We start from the raw sequence: 22,064 nt of genomic DNA, 5'->3' as shown, positions 1-22,064 counted from the left end.
ATAGGGATGCATCATCCCTTAGCATATAAATGGCGTACCTGACCCAGTCGCCATCTCTCATCTGCAGATACTCATAGTGCAACACCAGAGATCGAATCCATCCATCTGCCAAGAATGAATCAGTAGTACCCCCAAACTCCTTCGGACTGAGCCGCCTAAACTGCTCATAAACATCCGCCTGAGGTCTAGGAGCCTGCTGAGCCTAGTTATACCCTCCAATATACGGGTAGCTGCATCTCTTGGCGGCGGTGGTGGCGGAGGGCCTCTGTCGCCTCCAGGAATCTCATCCTGACGATCTGCACTAGGATTGCGTCTGGGAGACATGATATTTGAATACAGTCCAATTTATAAACGTAACTCATCATGCAATTTAATCTAATTTTTCAAAATAATAAGTTCTTAAATCATAAAAGTAGTTAAACATGCACTGAAAATCCTCGTAAATCGTATATCATGAAGGCATGCAGGTGATAGCAGTAAATAATTTAAAACATAAAAGCTTACAGAGTTGAGGCTTGAATACTGAGCGGCAGAAGCTGGCGGTGGCACAACCATACAGGACTCTTGCTCTGATACCAATTGAAACATCTACTAACTTAAAATGCTGAAATATATTATTATTACTATTATTATTAATTTTTTTTTTAAAAAAGCTCACAAATTTCATAAATATCATTTAAGTATTTTGCATGCATGCAACCCTACTGAAAAAAATATCAATTAAAAATAAGCGTAAATATTTAACAATTTAAAATAATGCAGTTTAAAATGACCAAACTCGACCAACAGAAAATGCGTAAACATGACGAGTAAAAATCCTAGAAATCATCATCGTATCAAAATCAATGAATAAAAATGCTCATGTTATCTCAAATCTCAAAATCCATAATGTGCGGAAGAAATGTGGTCCTCAGGTCGTGCACGCACATCCAATCCTACCTACTCAGAATTCGGCACCTCTAGTCCCCTAAAAAACATGCTCACCTGCATCACACATGCCTACTGAGTCTAAAGACTCAACACACTTGTACCAGAAATAACGAGTACATATATATAGCACACATCAATGAAAATATACCGTAATCAACGTACTTTTCATGAACTTTAAAACGTAATGTAAACATGTCGTATGAAATCATTACATATCAAAACAATTAATCATTATCATCATATACATATACATCATTTCCTTTAATGAATTTAGTTCATTAGTTGTGACTTCTTATCATCATTCATCATTATACGATGGATCCATCTACATAAAACCGTGGTACCCGGCGGTTGTCGCACATCAGTGACAGTATTACCAATCCACTGTGCCTAGGCCTCATCATCAGCATTTACATATACATCGTTAGTCACAACTAATTCTCATCCTTCAAAGCATCATCATTATAACCACTTAACAAAATCATGCATAAGCGTAAATTTTCTTAAAATCAAGCATGCAACGTAAATTTTGTAACTTCATAAAAATCATGACCATGATGCATAAACATTTAAAAGCATGATAAATTTGTGATTGAGGCACAGCCAGGACTAAAAACTCACCTCGGGTGCAAAATGATCATTTTGCCCCTTGAAAACAAAAAATGATCGTTTTACTCCTGGACCTATAAATTTCGACCCGAAACTTACCAAAATCCTTAAAACATACCAAAACATAATTAAATACATTTATTAGACGTAAACTCGAGCCCGTTTCAAAACTTAAACGATTCGTTTTAAAACTTGGATCGAGGTCCCGGTTTAACCCGACTCAACCCGAAACTTAACCAAATTTTTCCTAACTTTTTAACACACCTTATAAACACATTAACAGCCCTAAAACCATAAAGATCAGACCCCTAAAACTCTCGACCAGACCCGAGAAGCTGCTGGAAATTCTCCTACTCACTCTAGTCGAACCATGGCCGCCACCTTTCCCAAACCATCGATCCTAACCCTTAGCCAATTGGACCAACCACTAACCAACCTCACCTAGACCACCATAGGATGCCCTTGGAACTTCTGAACTCACGACCACGCCCCCATGCAAGCCGCAACTTGCCTACAATCACTAGTCCCCAAGGAAAGCACACTCGCGGCTAACCTCCATATTCCACGATCGATCGGCTTCAGGGGTGGCTCCAGCAGTGTTTGAGCCATCCTAAGCCATGTATCAGACCCACCAGGGTCTGGTCCAAGCCTTGGATCGGCCCTTGCACTGCCAGCTCCAACTCCTTTCACGCGATCTCCCAAAATCGAACCAAACATAACCCTCCATCTCGTGGCCTCTAGCGTACAACACCATAACCCGACTCAAGCCTATTGACAGCATGTTCCTCGACATATTCAGCCCTAAAGTCCCTTGCTTGGCAGCCCCTTGCACCATGGTAAGCAAAAATCGTGAGTTGCTTAGGATGCAATGTTTTCATATAAACCATCACGAAATTCTCACACAGTATGGATAGAAAGTTTTACATTCATTAACATAAATTTTTGCATAATATCAGCGTGTATGATGCACAAAGGAAGAAACATGCATGCCTTGATGATAAATGATCGAAAACTTGGAGAAGAACGCGTCGGGGAAACACCGGAGGAGCGGGAAAGTATCTTGTTTGAAGAAATAATGGAGGACCGAAATTTTTTCAGCAAAGCTGCTGAAACTCACGAGAAAAGCTGCTGGAAATTTAGGGGGGTGGGCTGCCAAATGATTAGGTTTAGGGTTAGGATTAGTTTAGGGTATACTTAAATGCTAAACAATGCACTAAAGGGCCAAAAATAAGGATTAAGGGATAGTTGTGCCCATTAAGCATTAAATCAAATCTAACAAACCCAAAAATGTTTCCGAAAAATATTTTGTTTAGGTACGTTTTTTAAAATATTGCCCGAACCCTCAAAAAGTCATTCGAATCGTTAAAATTTGCGTACTGGGTAAAAATATGCTCTGGCAGGTAAAAATGCCCAACAAAGCCCATTTCTTGAAAAATACACTTAAAACAGCTTATATTAATAAATAAAATTAAACGTGTAATAAAATTAAGTTTCCTAAAATTCCCCGGTCTCCGTTCCTCGATCGAGCGTGAAATGCACCTACAAACCTTAATACGTGAACTTTTTAAATAATCATGAAATGAATCCTATCATGCAATAATTATGCATTAAATGCATAAAAATAAATAAACACATCTTTTAAATAAAACCCTAAATTGCATGCATTCAGGTTACGTAACTTAAATTTCCTGGACCTTACAGTAAGTTTATCAATGGTAAAATTATCATCAATGATGTATTACTAGTTGACAATTTTAATTACAACTTAATCAGCATCAGTCAACTATGCGATAAAAACCATTCAGTTGAATTCAGTAAGCATGCATGTTCAGTTAGAAATGCAATTGGTGATTTAATCATGATAGGAAAAAGATGTGGAAACACATACAAAGTTAGTTGGAGCAACCCACCCGATAAGCCAGTTTATCTTGTAGCTTCAAATCAATCTCAGAACTGGCTGTGGCACAAAAGATTGAACCATCTAAATTTCAAAGCCATTGCACAAGTGAGCAAACACGAACCGGTAACTGGTCTGCCCAAATGTGAGTTTTCAAAAGATAATATTTGTTCAGCTTGTCAATTCGGGAAGTAAGTTAGATCCTCTTTTAAAAACAAAGTAAGTAAATCTTCAACCCGATGCATAGAACTGATGCTGATGCATATGGATTAATTTGGTCCAATACCATTCATGAGCTTAGGTGGAATTAAATACACTCTTGTGATTGTTGATGATTTCTCAAGATTTACTTGGATCATTTTTCTCAAATCAAAGGATCAAATCGCTTCACAACTGGTAAAACTTTTCAAAAAACTTTTAAATGATAAATCACTTGGGATTGACGGAATATGATACGACATCGGAATTGAATTTGTCAATCAGACTTTGTCTCAATTTCTCGAAAATTTAGGAATCAGACATGAATTCTCAGCTGCAAGAACACCACAATAGAATGGTGTAGCTGAACGAAGAAATCGAACTTTTAAGGAGGCAGCGAGAACAATGCTAGCTGATTCTGATATTTTTCAAAGGTTTTGGGCGGCTACTCAGAACAGATAAATGATTAATACGAATCATTTGAAAACACTATATGAGATCTGGCATGACAAGAAAAGTGTGATTTCATACTTTAAAATATTCGGGTGCAAATAATTCATTTATAACAATGGTAAGAATCACATAACTGACTTCGATGTTAAATCAGATGAAAGATTATTCTTAGGATATTCATCGGTTAGTAAAACATAGAGGATATTCAACAAACGTACTCTTAATGTTGAAGAATCTATCCATGTTGTATTTGATAAGACTGTGCTAAATGATAAGACAACTGATCCAGTTGAGCTGATTAATCGCTTAACGTATATAAATTTGGAGGATGACGATGAAGATGATAATCATAGTCAAAAATTTCCTTCAAACAATAGATCCAGAAGTGGTAGAACCACAAGATAGACATGATACAGTTCCTGATAATTAGTTTGATGAACAACTAGAAAACATTCAACTTCAAACTGATGTTATTCCAACTGAAGCAGAAGGAACTGGTCAGTTATAAACTGAACTAGATTTGCAAACGTGTCAAGAAGATCCAAACTACATATGGAGAAGAAACCATCCTCAGAACTTTGTATTAGTTAACCCATCTGATCCAATAAAAACCAAAAATCAGACGTTGAATTTATTTATATGTTCTGCTTTTATATCGCAACTAGAACCCCAAAGGAAACTGAAGAAACTCTAGTTGATCCCAGTTGGGTCATTGCTATGCTAGAAAAACTTAGTCAGTTTACACATAACAATGTCTGAACGTTAGTTCCAAGACCTTCTTCAAAGTCTTTTATAGGTACCAAATGGGTATATAGGAACAAACTGAACCAAGATGGTTCAATTGTGTGCAATAAAGTGAGACTGGTCGGACAAGGCTACAGACAGGAAGAAGGAATAGATTATGACGAGACTGATGTTGCAGTTGCTAGACTGTAAGAAATCAGGATATTTCTAGGGTACACATCCTACAAAAACTTCAAATTATATCAGATGGATGTGAAAAGCACATTTCTGAACAGTCAGTTGCTAGAAGAAGTGTATGTAAAACCGCCTCCAGGTTTTGTAAATCACTTACTCCCTGGTCATGTTTATCATTTTTATAAAGCTTTATATGGTCTAAAACAAGCACCTCGAGCTTGGTATGAGACCTTATCAAAATTTTTGATTGATCATAATTTTACAGTGGGAACAGTTGATAAAACTCTGTTCAAATTTACAAAGAAAGATCATTCATTGATTGTTAAAATTTATGTTAATGATATCATATTTGGGTCAACTAATCCCAAATTATGTGAAGTTTGCTAAGCTGATGTAGGATAAATTTGAGATGATCATGATGGGTGAACTGAGATTCTTCCTATGCTTGCAAGTGAAGCAACTGAAAACTGGTACTTATATCAGTCAGACCAAATACACACAGGAATTGATGCAGAAATTTGGCATGGAAATAGTTCAGCTGCATCCACTCTCATGAGCTTATCAGTTAAACTAGACGAAGATGAATGAGGAATATCAGTTGAGATGACACTCTACAGAGGTTAAATAAGTTCTTTATTATACATAACTATTAGTCGTCCTGATATTATGTTTGCAGTATGCTTATGTGCCAGATTTCAAGCTAATCCTAAACAATCGCATTTCCTAGCTGTTAAACATATATTGAAATATCTGAAAAGCACACAGAATTTGGGTTTATGGTATGCTAAGGATTCATCTTTCAATTTAGTTGGTTATTCAGATGCATATTATACAGGATGTAAGCTTGACCGCAAAAGTACAAGTGGATCATGTCAATTTCTAGGAAACAGATTGATCTCATGGTTTGGAAAAAAATAAACATTCATCGCCACTTCCACAACTGAAGCTGAATACTTAGCTGCTGGAAGTTGTTGTGCTACTCTGCTCTGAATTCAGCAACAACTAAAAGATTATGGAGTAGTAGCTGAAGAGCCACCGATCTTCTATGACAACACCAGCTCCATTGCGATTATATATAATCCAATTCTTTACTCCAGAACGAAATACATTGATGTGAGACATCACTTCATCAGAGATCATGCTCTTAAGACAGATATCAGACTGGAGTATATTTCAACTGAACAACAAGCAGCGGATATCTTCACCAAGCCATTACCTGAGACTAAGTTTTCTTACTTTAGAAATATCTTAGGGCTTATTAATTTATCTTAATTGCTTAATACAGAGGGAACATTGAATTTTTGTAAGTCCATTGATAAGACAACAATCAGTTGTTCATAAACTGAACTGATTCAATTTCGAACTGAGCAGTTGGTATCTGAATAAACTGATTTTTACCATAAGTTGATTAACTTTAATTCGTTTAAATTCTTTAATTGAAATCGTGAACAAGTATAAATTACTTATTTAAGTTTATTCAAATTTTAAATCCAATGTTTTAATCTTTTTTTGCATAACTGCAAATTTTCAGTTTCTAAATTTAAATGAACGGTTGAATATCTTACTTATTTGGTCAAAACCTTTCACGGACTGCCACATGTCCAAAATTTGAATGGTCATGAAATATAAATAGAAATCCTCATCTCAGAAGTGTTCTCATCATTTCCAAAGTTTCTAACTCTCGAATTTTCAGAGCAATTCACTCGTATTTTTCTTTACTTACAGCTAAAATCAAATCAAATGGCATCTCTAACACCAACTTACCTCTCAAATGCTGTTTCAATAGATTTTGAATCGATTTTGGCAAACTCTGAAGAATCAGTTCGCAGCCTATTTGAGAAAATCGAAGCATCTGGACTTCGTACCTCCTTAGTGTTGGCGACCCAAGAAATCTATTCTGCTGAGATTATGTCTATATATGAGTCCAGCTTAGTCACTGATGTCTGGAAGATTCATACGAAGGTGAACAACCAACTTTGATCGTGGATGAAGAGTTTTTCAGAACTCTGTTTCAACTCCCAACTGAAGGTCTCTCGAGTCTCTCAGAGGTCTCTGCCGCTGATATTGCATAAATTCAGACCTCTATGTCTGCAAATGGACAAAAGATCAAGGTGTTTGATCCAAAGAACTAAATGAAGCCAGAATACCAGCAATTGGCCGATATTGTTGCAAAGGGCCTGCTAGCAAATGTAGGTTCTTTTGCTGCACTCACACTTGAAAAGTTCCAGGCGATGGCTGCTATTGTCAAGGGGATAAAAATGAACTTGTCATCTATCATCTTCACAATTTTGAAGAATATGGTGCAGACTTCGAAGCAGTCAAAAGGCTTCGCACTTCAGCTGAGCAGGCGAGTTGAGGACTCAGTGATACTTCCAGTATCTTCCTCTTTAGTTATCAAGTTCAAAGTCTTTACAGCACCAAAGTTCAATCGAAGAAGTCACGCATTGACAAGCCAGCTGCTAAGGCCAATAAATCTGAAAAGATAAAACCAGCAGCTGCTCCCAAATCCAAAAGGAAACTTGTCATGTCTACCATTGATTCGAAGAAGACCCCTTCTCCTGTACTACTGAAGAAGCCAAGGTCTAAAAAGACCAAGCCAGCTGCCACTCCTTGAGCTCTTCCTGAGCTCAAATTATTGCCATCAAGAGCTGAGCAACCTCTTCCAATAGTTCCGATTCAGTCGATTCAGCCAGCTATCACACTGAAGCAAAAGAGTACAGCTTACTAACCCTCAACAATCATTACTGAATTTGGAGAGAAGCTAAAACTGACAACGATTCCAGCTCCTCTCACAAAATTTGCTTGCCCCACAGTCCCACGCCCAGCACGCCCAAAAGGTGTAATCATCAGAGAGGTGGTGGAGACAACTGTTTCATCTCTAGATTTTCCTCATTCCATAACTGATCTGAAGGACAATGCAAAGTTGATTGAAGAATCACGACCCAAAATTGCCATTCAGACTCAAATTGACCTCATTATGGAAGCCATTAATGAGCATGCAGAGCTGAAGATTGATCATTATGATGAATGGGTAAACTTCATAACAGACACCGGCAAAGAAACTTAAAAAAAAAAGAAGAAAGTTTTGAAGCAATTCATCTCTTTGGAATCGGTTGTCATGAAAGCTGTCAAAGCCACCACAGTCGCCCAATCCACGGAAAGAAGATCATATTTATTTGATCTTATGAGAATCAAGAGGCTGGCTGAGGTGACAGTTGAACTGAAGTCAAATTATGATCCAGCTGGGAGGGTACTACATATAAAGATAGAGAAGTTTTTCAACAACTGGACTTTGATCTCATCTCCTTCCAGATGAAAGTTAAAAATTAGGATATGGGACAACAATTACATGTTCCACTACAGGTCAGCATTTCTAGATCAGCTGAGGAAGAAATTCCAACATAATCATCTGAGGAGGACAGTTCAACTGAAATTGCATAGGAGCAGCAGACAGCTACAACTGAGTCAGAGTTAGTTGTGGTCCAACCAGTTGAACTGGTTTCAGAAGTCCCTCCTCCACTCTTCACTGATGATCAACCTTTCTCATCTGTAGCTTTTAATATCCTTCCAGTTTCTAAACCAAAAACACATCCATCTACATACACTGAAGAAGATCTTACATTAGCAAATGTAGATCACCTGCTGCAGTCAGTCTCTGAGAATATTAAAATAGAATGTAAAGATGATTCCACTACTTATGATGTTGTTGAAACTACTGAAGATCTTGAAATGATATCAACAACAGACGTGGAAGTTCAAACTGAAGTCGTTCAGTTACCAACTGAACAAATTATTACTCCTTCAGTCCAGGAAACATCATCCGCACCAGAATTGCCACAACAAACCTGATGCTTCCTGAGACTTTCTTCATGTCTGAAGCCACTCTTCAGTTGTTCACTTCTCAAAAGACTGCAAAGGCATAATCAACAGGATCAGCCTCCCAATCAGTCAGTTCAAGAAGCACAATAGAAGAACTTGCAGCAGATATAGACCAAGATGTTGCCCCATATCAGCTTGCTGCAGTGGAATTTACTCAGAAGGGAAAGAGGAAATAAAATACTCCCACTGAAGTATTCTCCCCTGAAATGCCACTAGCAGCCGATGTAATGCTAGACACTATTCTCTCAGAACTGAACAATCTTGGTTCTAATATCTCTCATATTAAATTTACTCAGCTGTTGCACTCTAAGTCTGGACACATTAAAAGATCACACAATGAAAGTGTAAAGTCTGATACTAAAATACTACTAGAATTATTATTTTTATGTAAACTATTTTCGAATTATATCCAGATACATGCATGTAATAAAAGCTGTCGATCTTGCATTTTAAAAAATCATTCAACTACTGAATAGAGATACTGCAGTTAAAACATCATTAAAACTTGGATCGTGGTCCCTGTTTCAACCTGAATCAACACGAAACTTAACCAAAATTTCCGAACGTTAAACCAAGACTTATTCACACCTTATCAGCCCCTAAACAACAAAATCCTAGCCATTTAGAACCCTCAAAACCCGGCTGCACCTTGCTGGAATTTTCATGACCATGTTGTTCGAACCCTATGTGCTTCATTGAACCCAATCTTCGACTCTATGCCTAACCAGCTTGGACCAGCCTCGAACCAGCCCTTCCTAGCCCACCTCTGGACCCTCTTGGACCGACCTAGCCCTTGCCCTCAGCCCCATTCACGCCACCGTGTGAGAATCACCCAAAGCACACCAACACCTACCCGACTCGACCCTTGCGCCTCGATCCGCCCCTAGGCCTTGACCAGACATGATTGATCCCTAATCGACCATGACTCAGACCCAATAGGTCCTGCCCCATGCCCTGGTTTGACTCATAAACGGCCGAAGCCTTCCCATAACCCGATCGGGTCCCAATCATCACCAAAACCCTAGATCCGATCGGCTCTCCCTATGGTTTGATCCAGCTCCAACTCCAGCACTTAAACACCTTCGATCTCCACATGTACAGCCCTTAAAAGTCATTATCTAGCAGCTCCTTACACATAGCAATGGAAAACGTGAGCAACATGTCAAAACATATTCATATTTCGTGTCAAAACCATGTAAATCCAATTCAACAGGATAGATCTAAGAATTTTTCGTGCGAAGACATACGAATCAACATATAATGATGAGGAAAACAAGATATAGGGTGTGCCTTTGCGTATTTATGCTCGAAAACTCAACAACGATTGCGTAGAACGGGTACTAGAAGGATGGGATGAGTTCCTTGAATGAAACTTGAGAAAACCTAGCAAATTTGCTGCTGAAATTTTTGAGGATGCTGCTGGAAATGGAGAGGAGGGGCAGCAAAAATGAAGGTAGGGTGTTTAGGGTTTTGGGAGGTAGGTTAGGTATAATATAATTAGTATAATGGGCCATTAATTAAAATTATGAGATAAATATTATTTTAGGCCCATTATATATTAAATAGTCCCATTAAGCCCAAAAACAACCCCGTAAAATATTTCATTTAAGCACGTTATGAAAGATTGCTCGAACTCTCAAAAGCCCTCCGACTTGCTAAAAATTGCATATCGTTTTAAGATATGATTCGATGAGTAAAAATACCCTAAAAAGCCCATTTTTGATAATCTCACATACATACATCATATATTAAATAATTAAAAATAATTATTTAATAAAAACATTTTTCTTTAACTGTTCCCGGTCTCCGTTCCTCGTTCAAGCGTGAAATACTGCTAAAAGTCCTAATAAGTGAAATCTTAACGAACCATGAAGTAAAACACTTATTCATGTCATGATCATGCATTTAATGTATAAAAAATAATTAAACACATTTTAGGAAAACTCTAGATTGCATGCAGTCAAGTTACGTGATTCGAATTTTCTAGACCTTACAATTCCTCTCCTCTTATATCGAATTTCGTCCTCGAAATTTAAAATGTACTGAATAACTCCGGGTAGCGATTCCTCATCTCCATCTCAGTCTCCCAAGTAGCCTTCTCCTCGGAATGATTCAGCCACTTGACTTTGACCATCTGGATCACCTTGTTCCGGAATCTCCTTTCTTGTCTGTCCAATATCCGTGTAGGTCTTTCTTCGAAAGACAAGTTCGATGTCAACTGCAGAGGCTCATAGTTCAGTACATGCGAATGACTCAACATGTACTTCCGCAGCTTCGAGACGTGGAACGTGTTATGAACTCCCGTAAGATTCGGCGGTAATGCGACTATATAAGCTAGTGTTCCAACTCTCTCAAAGATCTCGAATGATCCTATGAATCTAAGACTAAGTTTGTCTTTTTTTCCCAAATCTCATCACACCCTTCATCGGTGTGACTTCACGAATACATGATCGCCTACTGCAAACTCTAAATCACTGCACCGCTGATCTGCATAACTCTTCTGTCGGCTTTGAGCGTTCTTCATCCTGTCTCGGATCTTGACCACTAGCTCTGTATTCTGTCTGACAATGTATGGACCCAACTCTGCTCTTTCCCCTACCTCATGCCAATAGACTGGTGACCTACATTTTCTCCCATAAAGTGCCTTATATGGAGCCATACCAATAGATTCCTGATAACTGTTGTTGTACGTGAACTCCACGAGTGGTAATTTCGGCTCCTAGCTGCCCTGGAAGTTGATCGTGCAACCTCTGAGCATGTCCTCCAAGATCTGAATCAATCTCTCAGACTGACCGTCGGTCTAAGGATAAAAGGCTGTATGAATAGCAGCTTTGTACCCAATGCCTGATGCAGAATCTTCCAGAATGCAGACGTGAATATCGAGTCCTTGTCTTACACGATGGACATTGGAATCCCACGCAGTCTGACTATCTCTATGATATACAGCTCTGCGTACTGATTCATGGTGAAAGTCTTCTTGATCTGTCGAAAATGTTATGACTTGGTGAGCCGATCAACTACCGCCCAAAATGGCATTATAACCTCCAGTTGTCCTCGGTAGCCCTGTCACAAAATTCATGGTGAAGTTCTCCCATTTTCACTCGGGAATAATGAGCGGTCTCAACTTTCTTGCAGTTCTCTGATGCTCTGTCTTGACCTACTGACACGTAAAACACTCTCACACGAAACGCAAAATGTCTCGCTTCATGCCCGACCACCAATACAAAGACCGCAGATCTTTATACATCTTCGTACTCCCTGGATGAATGGATTATGGGGTGTTATGGGCCTCCCTCGTAATGTCTGCTCTCAGGGAATCACCGCTTGGAATCCACATCCGATCACGATATCTGGCTATGCCATCCTCAACTGAATACAACATTAGGCCCTTAGACTCATCCCTCTGCCTCCACTTCTGTAACTGCTCATCAGACGTCTGCCCTACTCGAATCCTGTCCCTCAGTGTCGACTGCACTGTTAGGGTAGAAAGATTCGGAGTATCAAACCTCTGAATCTTTGCCTGCAATGGTCTCTGTACCGACAACTGAGCAATCACTGTATGTTTCCTACTCAGGTCATCCACGACCACATTAGCCTTACTTGGATGGTAGGTAATTTGATAATCATAGTTTTTCACTAACTCCAACCATCTCCACTGCATCATATTAAGCTCTTTTTGTGTGAAGAAGTACTTCAGAATTTTGTGATCGGTGAAAATCTTGCACTTTTCCCCATACAGATAGTGCCTCCAAATTCTCAGGGAGAATACTACTGTCGCTAGCTCGAGGTCATGAGTCGGATAATTTTCTCATGAACCTTCAACTGTCTAGACGTGTAGGATATAGCTCTGTCCTGCTGCATCAGAAATGCGCTCAAACCGAGCTTCGAAGCATCCGTGTATAGTACATACTCGCCTTGCCCTGATGGCATAGCTAGGACTGGAGATGAAGTCAATGCCTGCTTCAGTCTATCAAATCTCTCCTGACACTCTGATCCCCAAACAAACTTCACGTTCTTCTTCGTCAAGGTGGTTAATGGCACCGCAATGGAAGAAAAATCCTGGATGAACTTCCTGTAATACCCAGCTAGATCCAAGAAACTGCGGATCTCTGTCACACTCTTAGGCGCTGGCCAATCTCGAACTGCTTCAACTTTGCTGGGATTCACCTCGACTCCATCCCTGGAAATGATGTGGTCCAAGAATGCCATTCTGTATAGCCAAAACTCACACTTGCTGAACTTTGCATACAACCATCTGTCCTGCAAAGCCTGTAGCGTGGTCCTCAAATGCTGAATGTGCTCCTCTCTGCTCTTCGAATATATCAGGATGTCGTCTATGAAAACTAGACAAAATGATCCAAATACAGTTGAAATACGCGATTCATGAGATCCATGAAGATCGCTTGTGCGTTCGTCAGTTCGAAGGGCATCACCATAAACTCATAGTGCCTATAACGTGTCCTGAAATCCATCTTGTGCACATCAGACTCTCTCACCTTCAACTGGTGATATCCTTATCAGAGATCTATATTTGAAAACACTGATGCTCCCTGAAACTGATCAAATAGATCTTCAATCCTAGGCAGAGGATATTTTTTCTTGACTATGACCTTGTTCAGTTCTCTGTAATCGATGCAGAGCCGCATGCTATCATCTTTCTTCTTCACAAATAGTACCGGTGCGCCTCATGGAGAAAAACTTGGGCGAATGAAACCCTTGTCCAGCAAGTCCTGAATCTGATCTTTCAGCTCCTTCATCTCTGAAAGTGCTAGACGATAGGGTGCCTTAGAAATCAGCACTGTACCCAGCATCATCTCAATAGAAAAGTCCACCCTCTATATGGTGGAATGCCTGAAACATTGTCCAAGAAGTCATTGTGAAAATCTCTGACCACGTCGACATCCTCTAGCCTCTGACTGACTGACTCGGTCACTCTCACAATACTTGCAAGAAATTCTTTGCATCCTCTCCTCATAAGTTTTCTCGCACAGATGCAAGAAATGATGTGCGACATCTGCTGGTGTCTGGCTACCTAAAAAATAAATGGCTTTCCGCTAGGCGGTCGGACAGATATTGACCTCTGTCAAAAATCTATCGCAGCTCCGTTTGAAGAAAGCCAGTCCATACCTAGACTAATGTCGAACTCAGGCAACAGTAGCACAATCAAATCTGCATGTACCACATTTTTCTGCAACCGAAGCTCCAAACTCTTCACTATCAGCGAGGTAAACATCTGATCGTCAATCGAAACTATGAATCCCAAATCCCTGGCCTCTGGTATGAATGTGTAGCTCCGGAATCAAGCAATGCATACGTGGCTACACCTGAAATATATATCCTTCCTACGAAAAAACATACCATCAAATTCGATCGTGTTGAGACTTAAGGAAATTCTCTTTGTTAATTACCCAAAATTCTCAAAAATCCCCATTTTAGTCCTAGTAATCCTTCAAAAATTACAAAATTACCATTAGAAATTTCGGAAATTGTAATTTCAACCATAAAGTTTCGAATTTTCTTCAATTTAGTCCCTCATTTTTTTTAAATTTGCAATCTAGCCCATAAAACTTCAAATCAAATCAATTTAGGCTTTAAAATTTAGACATTCATTAATTTGGTTCCCTAAATTTCAAAAAATGCGAAAGCAGCCCCTATTTATTGCGAATTTGCAAATTAGCCCCTAAAATTTTGATTTTTGCCATTAGGTCCCTATAATTTTTGGTTATTGGAATTTGACCCATAATACTCTTAGTTAAGTTAATTCAATTAAGTCCTCTATTAGAACATGCAACCCACTTTATTCTATGTTCTCAATCCAAAAAGTGATTCCATCATACCACATAATATTCCATGCAATCGAGGCGATAAATAAAATTTAAGCAAAAATGTTACCCGTGATCAGTGTCGAGTCTAGCTCAGCCTCCGCCTCCTCGGCATGCATCACATAGGCTTTGCTAGTGATAGGGCCCTTGTTCTTAGGGAAGTCAGTAGCTTTGTGGCCCTTCTCCTTGTAAATAAAACACTTGAAGGTCCCCTACATAAACTTACCGTAGTGGAACCGATTGCACTGCTTGCAGGGCTGTCTCTCCTCTAGCTTAGGAGCACATGGAGCCTGTAGTGGCCTCTGCTGTCCGGGCTTCTTGAACTGTTCCTTGGGCTTCTGCTGCCCTTGATTCTTGGGTGGCCCTATGAACTGTTTCTTCTGTGGTTGTGAGCTGTGATGGGCCTGATGCCTCTTCCGCTGCATCTCTACATCAATATCTCTCAAGGCCTGTTATGCCTGAAAAGCACATGCAGTGCAACATCAGAAGTAGCCGGCCTCATCAACATGACATCCCGACGTATAGTGGGTCCAAGGCCATCCATAAAGTGCCTTAACTTCTCCGCTGCATCTCTCATAATAAGGGGCACAAAGTGACAGCCACTATCGAATCTCCTGATGAACTCAGCCACAGACAAGTCCCCATGTCGGAGACTCATAAACTCTCGCGTCAGGCATCCCCTGATGTCAGCTGGAAAGTACTTGTTGTAGAAAATGTCTTTGAACTGATCCCATGTGAAGTTAGCCAAATCCACTTCGTGCGCTCCTCCCTCCCACCAAAGGGATGCATCGTCCCTCAGCATGTACGTGGCGCATCTGACCCGGTCTCTGTCTCTCATGTCTAGATACTGAAAGTGTAGCTCTAGAGACCGAATCCAACCCTCTGTCCCCTAACTCCTTCGAGTTGAGCCGTTTGAACATATCATAAATGTTAGTATGGGGTATCGGAGCCTGCTCCATCAATCTAGCAATTCCCTCTAGAACGCGGGTAGCTGTATCTTCTGGCAGTGGTGGTGGTGGTGGAAAGCATCTATCGCCTCCAGGATTATCATCCCGCTTGTCTGTGCTAGGGCTCGTCTGGGAGGCATAATATCTGAATACAATCCAAATTCTAAACGTAACCATCATGCAATTCAATCTAGTTTTCAAAACATTTAATCCTTACAGCATATAAGCAGCTAAACATATACCGTAAAACATATATCATATAAACATGCAGGTAATAGCATTAAACTATTTAAAACATGCAAACTTACTGATTTATGGCTTGACGATCGAGCTTCTGAAGCTGGCGTTGGCACAACCCTTTACAGGACCCTTGCTCTGATACCAACTGTAAAGTCTGATACTAAAATACTACTAGAAATTTTTTTTGTAAACTATTTTAGAATTATATTCAGACACATGCATGCAATAAAAGTTATTGATCTTGCATTTTAAAAAGTCATTCAACTATTGAATAGATATATTGCATTTAAATAAATCTAAAACATCCTCAAATCCCTATAATACTGTTTTAAAAGAGCTCAAATGTAACATTCCTAATCCTGCCAAATCATCAACATATAAAAAAGATGTAGATTGTATAAAAATGTTTCACTCCTGACTCATAAACATATAGTGCGGAAAAATGTAAAGTCCTTGGGTTATCATGCGCACTTCAATCTCCGCCTACTCAGTTTCCGGTGCCCCCAGTCTCAACCTCATCATGCTCACCTACATCAATCACATCTAGTGAGTCTAAAAACTCAACACACCTAAACCGTTATAACAAATACATACACATAACATGAACCAGTGAAAAGTACTGTAATTAAAATAAACTTCATAATCTAAAAAACGTGAACTTAAACATAACATAACCAAGCATAACCATATCCATAACATATACATGTTCATTTCACTGTAAAGTCTGATACTAAAATGCTACTAGAAATTTTTTTTGTAAACTATTTTCGAATTATATTCAGACACATGCATGCAATAAAAGCTGTCGATCTTGCATTTTAAAAAGTCATTCAACTACTGAATAAATATACTGCAGTTAAATAAATCTAATACATCCTCAAATCCCTAGACTACTGTTTTAAAAGAGCTCAAATATAACATTTCAAATCCTGTCAAATCATCAACACATAAAAAAGATGTAAAATGTATAAAAATGTTTCACTCCTGACTCATAAACATATTGTGCGCACTTCCAGCTCCGCCTACTCAGTTTTCGGAGCCCCCCGTCGCAACCTCATCATGCTCACCTGCATCAATCACACCTAGTGATTCTAAAGACTCAACACACCTGAACCGTTATAACAAATACATATGCATAACATGCGGCAGTGAAAAGTACAGTAATTGAAATAAACTTCATTATATAAAAAGCGTGAACTTAGACATAACATGAAAAAGCATAACTATATCTATAACATATCTCATCATATCAACATAAATGTGTTCATTTTTAAATTTGAATTAAGATCATTAGTTGTGACCTTCGTATCAGCTCTAGTCGATGGATCCATTTACACATAACCACAGTGACGGTGGGAACATCAGCGACAGTTTTACCCATCCATTGAGCCTTGGCCTTACATTTTTGTGTTCTTATTAATCACAACCAACTCCCCTCCTTCAAAACATGTCATCGTATTTGTCACTTATAAAACTAATGCATATACGTACATTTTCTTAAAACCAAGCATGCAACGTATTTTCATAAAAATTCATGTTAATAATAACATATACATTTTTAAACATGCAATTGTGGTGATCAGGACGCTGTCAGGATTGTAAACTCGATCCGGGCGCAAAATGATCATTTTGCCCCTGAAAATCATAACTGACCATATTACCCCTGGACCTCAAAATTTCGACCTGAAGCCCACCAAAATTATCAAGACACCTCAAAACATATTTGTAATCGTTTCCTAGATGTAAACTCGAGCTCATTCAGTAACTTCTACGGTTCGTTTTAAAACTTGGACCGCGGTCCCGGTTTTAACCCAAATCAACCCGAAACTTTCCCAAATTTAAACCAAGACTTATTCACACCCTACCACCCCCTAGGCAACAAAATCCCAGCAATTTAGAACCCTATAAACCCGGCTGAACCTTGCTGGAATTTTCATGACCATGTTGTTCGAACCCTAGTTGTATCATTGAACCCAATCTTCGACTCTACGCCTAACCAGCTTGCACCAGCCTCAAAACAGCCCTTCCTAGCCCACCTCTGGACCTTCTTGGACCAACCTAGCCCTGGCCCTCAGCCCCATGCACACCACCATGCTAGAATCACCCAAATCACACTAACACCTACCCGAATCGACCCTTGCGCCTCGATCCACCCCTAGGCTGTGTCTAGCCGTGATTAAGCCCTCATGGACCACGACTCAGACCCACTAGGGTCTACCCCATGAACTGGTTCGACTCATATATGGCCGACCCTTCCCATAACCCGATCGGGTCCCAATCATGACCAAAACCCTAGATCCGATCGGCTCTCCCTATGGTTCGATCAAGCTCCGATTCCAGCACCTAGACACCTTCGATATCGACATGTACAGCCCTTAAAAGTCATGATCTAGCAGCCCCTTACACACAACAATGGAAAACGTGAGTAACATGTCAAAATATATGCATATTTCGTGTCAAAACCATGTATATCCAATGCAACATGACAAATCTAATAATTTCTCATGCAAAAACATACAAATCAACATATAATGATGTGAATGATGAGAAAAACAAGATATATGGCGTGCCTTTGCGTATTTACGCTCGAAAACTCAGCAACCATTGCGTAGAACGTGTACTGAAGGGACAGAGAGGAGTTCCTTGAAAGAAACTTGAGAAAACCTAGCAAAGTTGCAGCTGAAAATTTTTGAGAATGCTGCTGGAAATGGAGAGGAGGGGCGGCCAAAATGAAGGTAGGGTGTTTTGGGTTTTGGGAGGTAGGTTAGGCAAGGGCCTTTAATTAAAATAATGAGATTAAGTAGGATTTTAGGCTCATTATATATTAAAATAGTCCCATTAAATCCAAAAACACCCCCGTAAAATATTTCGTTTATGTACGTTTTGAAAATATTGCCCGAAACCCTCAAAAGCTCTCCGACTTGCTAAAAATTGCATACCGTTTTAAAATATGATTCGATGAGTAAAATACCCTACAAAAGCTCATTTTCGAAAATCTCACATATATACATCATATATTAAATAATAAAAAATAATTATTTAATAAAAACATTTTTCCTTAACTATCACCGGTCTCCGTTCTTCGTTCAACCGTGAAATACTGCTAAAAGCCTTAATAAGTGAAAATCTTAACGAACCATGAAGTAAAAAACATCTATTCATGTCATGATGATCATGCATTTAATGCATAAAAAATAATTAAACACATATTTTAGCAAAATCCTAGATTTCATACAGTCAGTTTACGTCATTCGAATTTTGTAGACCTTACAGAAAGACTTGAAGAAGCTGACAAAGGATCAAGTTGCCCTTTTCGACACAGTTAAAAGATTAAAAGAGAATCAGTAACAATTTCTACACTGCTCTCCTCCCAAGAACTACTCAACAACCGGATTAATTTTGTTCATACAAGTCTATATAAGAATATTGACATAATGCAGAATCAGCTGGCTAAGATATCTGCACAAGTAAGTTGAGCATTTATTCTCTTTGCCAGAGCGCCGGGTGTTGACAATAAGAGGGAAGAACAGAAGACAGCAGCAGCAGAGACAAGCAGCAAGAAGAGAAGTGAACCAGAAAAACCAACTGATAAAGGACCAGATGCGAAAAGGTCCAAGAAATAATCTAGTGTCTTGAGTCAGTTGTTAGTCTGAAGGTTGTCTATTTTGTTTTGAAATGTTTGTACGAATCTGTACTTATTTCTTTCAATATCAATAAAATTCTTATTCCTGATTATGTACGAATTTGTACATTAGTTTACCTACGATCAGTTTTGTTATCGATAATCAGTTCAAGAAATCTAAGTTTTGTCAAACACCGAAAAAGGGGAAATTGTTGGAATATTATAAGTTTCAAAGTTTGACAAGTTAATCCGTAAGATAAATGAAGAACCTAACTGATCGAATAAATCAAGTAATCGTAACTGAAGAATTCGTTTAAACTGAACTGGAAAAACTTCATCAACTGAAGTATTCATAACTAATAGGACATCAGTTAGAACTGATATTGTCTAGCTGAACTGATCAGCTGAATAGTGGACTCCTAATCAGTTGGCCACGTAATCAACTAGCAGCTTATCAACCACCTGAACACAGACTCATAATGGTGAGTGCTTGGTCTGTGTGGTCGGTAAGCGCCTGCAGCCAGAAGAATGCTTTGTGATTCCCAACTCTCCTGACTGATTCTTCGACCAGAAAGTTGACTGAGTGAGACAAAGACAAGGTACAAAACACTTGGGTCAGTGCCCAGACCAGTTGAAGTATCAGCATAAAGATTGATAGATCGTACCAAAGTAGAACAGATGAATCAGAACAAAACAGTCTGAATACCTCGTATTACTTTCAGATAAAATAGCTAGACGACGATTCAACGAATATTTATCATTAAATACATTCCATACAACCGTTGGGATCGAAGACTATATAGCACGAAATAAAGAATCTACAATCTTCAATCAGTTGGATACAATCCTTGAGTATTTTCTCAGTTTACAGATCGCAAACTCAGCTCTAAGCTCATTGTATTTATTCATAGCATTCAGGATACCAGTTAGAACAATTCAGTTAACTACTGTAAAATTATTGATAGACTAAGAGTTTCAGTTTGGCAATGTGTAAGACCAATTAAAGTGGATTATTACAATATGTTGTAATGTATCAAAGTTTTTTAATAAAAATCTATCTTTACGATAGAAGAGGTAATATAAGAGCATTTGAAGTTTCTGAACATCCGTAAAAATTCTTGTGTTCATTTCAGTTATACTGCCAGTTTTACATTATATCATTTCTCAGTATTCAGTCTATTTTCGCACTATTATCAGTTGACTGATTTATAGACAAACAAGACTTCAGGATCAGTTGCTCAAAGAACTGATTCATATTCTAAAAACGAAACAAAATTCCATAGTGTTTATTCAAACCCCCCCTCCCTTTCTAAACACTCCAACTCCCTTAACCGATCATATCAGAAAGTTTGATAATTGAAATCATTAGCAAGATTTTCCTCTCGAGGCTCTCCTGACTGGTCATCGAAAACTTGAGCTATCCTTGAGCTGGTCTTATTAGTTGTTAGCTATTAAAATCATTTTTCTATGCAGGATACATACATCTAGACACTTGAAAAATATTTTTAGAAAATGGGAAAGTCATGCTAGATCTAGTGAATGATTATATTAATTTAACTTCAAAATGAACAAGTCGAGCTGGTAACAAAAGTGTAGGAAATAAATAACACAAATCTTTTTACTTCTCCTCTTTTTCCACTTAAAAAGAAAATCAGTAGAAAACTTTGGTTTTACAACGATTTGTATTAATCCACTCGAGTTTAGAAATTATCCAATGCCTAATTGAAACTCTTAGCACCAACTCAATACAAATAGCTAACTCAGGATTTTTGAATCCTGATTCAACAGTTACAACAACATTATAACAAACATCTTGACAAAGAAATCTTGAGTGTTTGAGTAGCAGTGAAAGATCCTTGAAGATCTGGTTGAACTTTAGTCGAGTGCTAAGTTAGAAACTTGAAGATTGACAGATAAGTGCTCGAGTTCTTGATAGTAGAGAATGCTTGAGAGCTTGTTCGTAACTTGTTTCGTTTGTTCGTAACCCTCAAATGAATGGGAGCATTCTTTTTTTACAGTTGAACTTCTTCCAACATTCAAATTCTTGCGGCGTTCAACTTTTTATTTTTCTGATGCAAAAAGAAATTTATCTCGTGTCTTCTTTATCTTCCTAGTATGACGCAATTAATGCACGTTGACATTCCAAATATGGCAAGTAACTGAGTCCAACATGCAGCTTAGAGATCACTAGAGAAGTCCTGTTTGAGTCTTCATGCAACTTGATATTCTCCAGCTTGAATTATGGAAAGTCTTGCTGGTCCTCTGAGTATGGCAGTTAGAGACCCATATGCAGCAAGAGCATCTTATCTTTAATATTGAAATCAGCTCGAACTTCATAAAAGCTGTAAGGCTTGACTTTAGAATGTCTAGCTTGTCTGCCAGGCGGTCCAGTTAGCTAGAATCTTGAGAAAGAAGCGATTCAGCTTGAGTTCCGAGCATCTAGGTCAAAACTTATCAATACAATAAAATATGATATGTATAATGAAACAACTCGATGTTATTTTTTATCACCAAAACTTAGGGATTACGAATTTATTCTGACAATATCC

The 22,064-nt window shown here is 38.7% G+C and overlaps 1 long non-coding RNA gene across 1 annotated transcript in view; it reads right to left on the bottom strand.

The window, feature by feature from the left end:
- The window catches only part of LOC142517990 (uncharacterized), a 26,271-nt gene extending 4,207 nt beyond the window's left edge, over nt 1-22,064 (bottom strand). Inside the window, exon 1 of the long non-coding RNA XR_012813445.1 lies at nt 21,676-22,064. This is a non-coding gene — a long non-coding RNA (uncharacterized LOC142517990). The remainder of the gene's footprint in view (nt 1-21,675) is intronic.

This window comes from Primulina tabacum, chromosome 11, assembly GCF_025594145.1.
Source record: "Primulina tabacum isolate GXHZ01 chromosome 11, ASM2559414v2, whole genome shotgun sequence".
Classification (NCBI taxonomy): domain Eukaryota; kingdom Viridiplantae; phylum Streptophyta; class Magnoliopsida; order Lamiales; family Gesneriaceae; genus Primulina; species Primulina tabacum.
Note: the sequence above shows the minus strand (reverse complement) of the source record. Positions and strands in the feature narration are given on the sequence as shown.